This window comes from Mus caroli, chromosome 4, assembly GCF_900094665.2.
Source record: "Mus caroli chromosome 4, CAROLI_EIJ_v1.1, whole genome shotgun sequence".
NCBI classification, from domain to species: domain Eukaryota; kingdom Metazoa; phylum Chordata; class Mammalia; order Rodentia; family Muridae; genus Mus; species Mus caroli.
The window spans coordinates 32,364,624-32,371,899 of NC_034573.1; positions in this window are offsets into that span (position 1 = coordinate 32,364,624).

Sequence of the window (7,276 nt, forward strand, 5' to 3'; positions counted from 1 at the left end):
GTTAATTTTTATTTCCTTTTGTTTTGTTTTTTTGATAGAGAGAGAGAGAGAGAGAGAGAGAGAGAGAGAGAGAGAGAGAGAGAGAGAGAGAGAGAGAGAAGAGAGAGAGGTTTCATTCACTGGGATACTTTTTCAGAGACAGGTTGCAGATGAAGACAGAGAGAACTAGAGAATGTCAAAGAGCCAGAAGATTAGAACAGATTAGCAGAATTAGTTTAAGGCCAAGCTAAGCCATTAAGTCAGAAGCTATGAGAAGCCATTTTGAATCAGTCAGCTTAGAGAGGAGTTTGAGCCAGAAAAGCTGAGTTACACAAACTAGGCATAGTTCAGAAAGAACTGGAAAGGATGAACTTATTAAACAATAAATCTCCAATAGAAAAATTACATCTGGTGAATACAAGATAATTTTACAAACCAAATTGTAGAATTGTGTAATGCTGGTCCCAAAGCATACATATTCAACATACTTCAAAGCTAAGACTCAGAGATCACTGGGGATTAGGGATAGAAAAACTGTAAAATTGGGGAGCAGTAAATTTGCTGTGAGATGGTCTTCTAGAAATGTCAGAAATGATATCCATAAAGTCTCACAAACATGAATACAAAATATGAACTGAACAGTGGGCTACACATGCTACAGTGGGCATATGTAAGCCAACAAGTTTTCAGCCTTACACAAAAAAAAATGGCAGACAACTAAGAAAGAAAGGCCAAGGGCAGAAGAAATAGCCTTCCCTAACACTGTTGGTTAACTACTACCAAATGCCAAATTGTAAGCATTCCAAACATACATACAGATAACAAATAAACTGAGTAATTTCTATTTACATATTTATGAATATATGTATGTACACAAACATTTATAAATGTAACCACAATTAATGAAAAAGGAGGGGTACTTAGTAGTGTTATCAAGGAGAAAAGAGAAGAAGGAAATGAAGAATTATATTATAACTTCAAAAAGCAATAAAAATAATAAAAGTATTGTACAGAATAAATAATGGAAAAATTAAAACATAAATCTATTTTTGCTTTTTATAAATGATTTAGTCTGAGATATTTTGCAGTGATTCTGTAAGCTTTTAAACTGAAAGAAATAAGATGAATTTTATTCATCCATACATGTAGTTCTGTTGAAGATAACTTTATATTTGTTACTATAAAAGTTACTTTTATTTGCCAGATGTTACTGCGATCTTGAGAATTACTGCTGAAGATGCTATGCTTCTAGCTCTTTCTGAACTCTTGCTAGCTGGTTCAACTCAAATGCTCAGACTCAAACTCCTCTCTAGGCTGACTGATTCAAATTATCTTCTCTTGGCTTCTCACTGAGTTGCTTCGTATAACCTTATACTAACTCTGGCATTCTGTTGTAATCTTCTGGCTTTTTCTTAGTCTCTGACTCTCTCTGTCTTCATTTGATTTCTCTTCAACTAGTCTTTATAAAACTTCCAGTAATACAGTTTTTCTTTCTTTTTCTTTTCCTCTTTCGTTTTCTTTTTCTTTTTCCTTTTCTTTTCCTTTTTCTTTTTCTTTAACTTTCAAATGTTATCCCCTTTCCAGGATTCCCCCAGAAACCCTCTATCCCATCCTCCCTCCCCCTGCTCCTATGATGGTTTTCCTCTCTACACTCAACCACTCCCACCTCACCATCCTAGAATTCCCCTATACTGGGGCATCCATTGAACCTTCACAGGACCAAGGGCCTCTGATGCCACTGATGCCAGATAAGTCCATCCTCTGCTACATGTGTGGCTGGAGCCATGAGGCCCTCCTTGCTTGGTGGCTTACTCCCTGGGAGCTCTGAGGAGGTCTGGTTGGTTGATATTGTTGTTCTTCCTATGGGGATGCAAACCCCTTCAGCTCCTTCAATCCTTTCTCTAACTCCTCCATTGGTGACCCTATGCTTGGTGACCCAATGGTTGGCTGAGAGCATCCACCTCTGTATTTGTCAGGCTCTGGTAAAGTCTCTCAGGATACAGCTATATCAGGCTACTGTCAGCAAGCACTTTTTGGCATCCACAATAGTGTCTAGGTTTAGTGACTATATAGAATCGATCCCCAGGGGGGCAGTCCATGGATGGCCTTTCCTTCAGTCTATGCTCTACAGTTTGTCTCCATATTTGTTCCCATGAGTATTTTGTTCCCCTTTCTAAGAAGGACCAAAGCACCCACACTTTGGTCTTCCTTGTTCTTGAGCTTCATGTGGTCTTTGAATTATATCTTGGTTGTTCCGAGCTTTTGGGCTAATATGCACTTCTCTCTTAAGAAGTCTCATTTTCTGGTTGGAATCATAATAGTTGGGTATATCACATCTCTGACTCATGCTGTCAAAGCTTTCCCTAATTATCATTTTGTCTGCTTCTCAATTAGAGGTTATTTGGGATTATAGGTCTATACTAAAGACTTGTCTGTATTCTAGCCAGAGGGTTTAAAGGTGTGTGGCTTGTCTTCATTCAGGCAAGTGTGAGGAGCGGGTGTGGCAGCAGTCCCAAAGGCACCAGGGACTGCAGCTAAGTCGTATGACTTGCATGCGACTTCCTCATATAAACCACAAACATCTTGAGAGCTGCGCAGGTGTACCAGGATACTGGTAAATCCATTTTGATGGAGATATGCCCTTGCTGCCCTGATTAGCTGAAGCTGCGTGCCTGGTGAGGTGGCGTGGCCTGCTGTGCGTGGATGAGAACTGAGAGTATTTAAGAGTGAGAGGCCCAAGGCTCGGGGGGAGATATAAACAAGAAGAAACAGGACTGAATAAACTGCTGTTAGAAGGACTCGTGGTTGTGTCGTTCTTGCTGGTAGAGAGCGGACGCGACAGGCAAGATCATATAGACAGAAGGACTTTGGGTTTTTGCTTTGCCAGAGCAGCCATATTACTAAAATTAATTTCTTCTACACACTTCTTTACTTTCTGAGAGAAGTAAAAACCTTGACTTCAGTTACATATTATCACTCCTGCTTGATCTAATCATGTTTTCATTATCTCACCTGAATTTTCAGTTCATATTATCTAACTTGTTAAAATTATGTTCAGTTCCTTTGATGATATATATGATGAATTTTGCATTTATGAAATAGATTATTTGCATAGTTCCATTCAACATCTTAGCATCTTGCATCAGACCTGTTTTTGTTTGTTTATTTTGATAAAAGGTCTCAGTTTGTATCTCTGAATATCATATTACCTTAATTATAAGTATTTAAAATGGCATTTAAAATTACATTAGGGTTTGAGAATAGTTTTGGGTTCATGATTTATGCCAGGCTTCTGTCCTCCTGTTATTTTTGGTGTGTGATGATGTTTTATTTTTTATACATTTTGATATGGGGTTTTATTTTTATGCATTTTGATATGGGGTTGGGTTTTGTTTTGTTTCATTTTGCTTGAGAACCTAAGCTTGGATCTCCATAAAGCCACACAGTTGAACAAGATAAGAAAATTTATCATTCCAGGCTTCCTACAGAGAGATTCCTTTTGGAGGCAGAAGAATGCTCTGATGTTTTCAAGTGTTCAGAGTAGTGAAAAGCAAGAGATCTGTTTCAATCAGGGTGGAATGCAAGTATTGATTTGATGTGAAGCTTGTCATTTGACCTCTAACTGTGACCACTCACAAGTAAAAACAGAAACATGCAAATCCTACATGCACATAAAGGTAAACATAAGTAAGAAAAATACCCACCTCATCATTTTAAATAGTGGCAATTTACTTAGTGCTACTTCTAATTAAATTTTGTAAAGTTTAGCAGTTTTCTTTGAATCACCACACAAAATAAGGATCTTCCATGTTTAGTAGATGTGTTATTAATTTTTAATTATATGACCTTTAGAATCTACCCAGTGAGACTTGAAATGCTAAAATTCTGTTGTGCTTTAAATTCAAAGTATCAGTTTGGTCTGAAAAATTTGGTGTACTTTCTTAATAATGCATACTATGATTAAATACATCTGTTATTGCTACCTTAAATTAAGCTTAGAACATAATCACTGGATACTATTAAAATGTACTATGGAATACATCAAAAATAATTTCATCAAGTGTATGATTCATGACATGCTACATGTAACACTGAATTGCATATTTTATAATTCAGATCTTAATAGTATTACCACTATGAGATATTCATTGGCATCTTTAAATTTATTCTAAATTGAGTTTCAGTGTAAGATACCTAACTTAATATTTGATATAATATCCCAAGAGCCCATTACTGATAACAAGAGCTGAATTTTTAGCCTATTTAAATATTCATAAATATTTAGTTGAGTTGGTAGTTACAAAGCTGAAAAAGAAAACTGGTATTTTTGCACAAGGAAATCTCGACTGCTTTAAATTCTTTTTCATGCTTTCTTAAATTTATTTGCTAAAAAAAATCAAGGTAAGTTCTGCTTCTTCTATACCTTGTCCTACAGAGCACAGATATATGGAAGGTCTTCCAGACAGCGTTTTAGTTTTTCTTTGTTTTGGTTAGTTTTTGTTTTTGTTTGTTTGTTTGTTTGTTTTGTTTTGTTTTGTTTCTTTGAGACAGGGTTTCTCTGTGTATCCCTAGCTGGTCTGGAACTCACTCTGTAGACCAGGCTGGTCTCGAACTCAGAAATCTGCCTGTCTCTGCCTCCTGGCTTTTTTTTTAACAGCTTTTTCTTGCTCCCCAGATATTTTGTAGTTTTGAAATTTTAGTTCAGAATAAGTTATCTCAGCATTAGAACTATTGGCAATCAAAAATGATTAAGAAAATTAGATGGTAGCAAAGAATCTGAGAAAGGTGCTACATTAATATTTCTGCCTTAGGAGATATTATTATTATTTAGTCTTTTTTACAATCAAATTGATATCCTCTTCCCATAGACCTGACACATTTGCTGATGCTGTGGTTTGCTTACAGACAGGAGCCTAGCATGGCTGCCCTCTGAGAATCCCAACAAACAGCTGAAAGAATCAGATGCAGATACTTACACCCAACCAATAGACAGAAGCTGGTGCTCTCTGGGGCTGAATTAGGGAAAAGCTGGAAGAAGGTGAGGAGGAGGGCAACCCTATAGGAAGACCATCAATCTCAACTAACCTGGGCCCTGGAGATCTCTCAGAAGATTAAATCTTAATAGTCTTCATCATATAAGGACTTTTCATTCCTTGCCTATGGTGTTCTAGACAATTCATGGAAATAATCCATAGCAAAGTACAAGAGCAAAGTTGTGAGTTTTTATTTATATCTGCTATTATAGACAGAAATATTTACCTGTATAGAAAATAATAACATCAATTTTTTGTTTTATTTTATTTCATTTTATTTCTTTTCTTTTTTTCCTTGGTTATTTTATTTATTTACATTTCAAATGTTATCCCCCTTCCAGGTTTCCCCTCCACAAACCCCCAATCCCACCTCCTCCTCCCTGCTTTTATGAGGGTTCTCCATACCCACCCAGATGCTCCTGCCTCACTGCCCTACATTCCCCTACGCCTGGGAATCTGTCCTTCACAGGACCAAGAACTGCTGCTCCCATTGATGCCAGATAAAGCCATCTTTTGCTATATATGCAGCTGGAGCTATGGGCCCCTCCACATATACTCTTTGGTTGGCTGTTTAATCTCTGGAAGCTCTGGGGTGAGGAGGTCTGGTTGTTTAATGTTGTTTTTCCTATGGGGTTGCAAGCCCCTTCCTCTCCTTTGGTCCTTTTCCTAACTCCTCCATTGGAGTCCCTGTGCTCAATCTGATGGTTGGCTCTAAGCATCCACATCTGTATTGTTAAGGCTCTGGCAGAGCCTCTCTGCAGACAGCATATCAGTCTCCTGTCAGCAAGCACATCTTGGCATCCTCAATAGTGTCTGGATTTGGTTGCTACATGTGGGACGGATCACCATTTGGGGCAGTCTCTGGATGACCTTTCTTTCAGTCTCTGCTCCACTCTTTGTCCCTCCATTTCCTTTATAAAGGAGCAATTCTATGTTAAATTTTTCGAGAAGGATGGGTGGCCCCATCCCTCAACTGGGGGCCATGCCTATCCTTTCCATATTGTTTATACAGTTTCTCTTTCCTCTTTGTTGAGTATTTCAGCTAATGTCTTAATCACATAAAATTGAAAGCAGTTTTCACTTGCAATGATGACTAGTGATACAACTGTGTGCACAGGGCTCTTGCACAAGCTGAATTGTCCCGAGCTATCATTCTCATCTTGTCGGCAAGAACACACTCGGAAAACTGGATTCTTCTGCAGCAAACTTTATTGCTTCTTCAGGAGGGAAGACCCCGACACCGGAAAATGGCATTGCTTATATATCCCTCAGCCATGGCGTTTCAGCACCTGATGTGGTGTGTCAGCTCCTGATCCATTGTTCACTTATTACCCCATTACTATGCCCCGAGATGGGCAGTGACTAGGCGTGAGTTCACTCTCGCACCTGCATACAAGGCTTGTTTATTAGTTAGGCACAGCAGAGGCCAGCGCCATCTTATAATGGCGATTGCTCATGGCACGGCTCTCCACATCTCCTGACTAGGTCTGTGTAATTATGCCCATCCGCTGTGGCTCTTGTCTTAGGTCGTTCCTCTAATGTTACAGCCTTTCCCATCATAGGGTAACCCTATCGCCACCGGGCCCCATGTCTTAGGTTGATCTGTGCATGGGGAAAGTTGCCCATCCCTGGATACAGCAGTGCTATGTGACAGTAACTACTAAATGACCTAGGGCGAACTCTACAGAAGAGGCCAGCCATCAATGTGAACTAATTCTTGAGCATAGATAGCCAGATTTCGGGGGAGGCNCCTTGCTCAATGGCAGCAAGTGCTTGAGCTATCACAACCTTGTCATTTGTTTGTTAGGTTCTGAGCTTGCAAACCAANCAGAGCATGAACACAAGTCCATAGCAGGTGGCAACACCAAATAAACCTACCCATTCTTTAAAATAAAAAAATGCAGATGAAATCCAGGAGGAGAGGCCCTCTGACAATGACAGGTCCATTCACATTGAGTTGATCTTTAAAACTGCCACCTTAAGGGCCTCAAGAGTCTCATCGAATCCCTCAGACCAATTTCCTGCAAGATACAAGGAAAGCTGTCTAGACAGATTAGCTGCATGAGTAAAATTTTTATATTGTACACTGGTAATACACAGAGTGCCCAACTTTCTTTCACAACCCAACTAAGCCATCTGGTATAGGACACCTATCTGTTCCTTCCCCAGGTCAAGGCACTGATTTAAAATCATCAGCCCTCCCTTTAACTTGGTACTAGCAGAAGTTTGGACAGTGATGGCATCAGTCAGATCTGCTGAAAGCT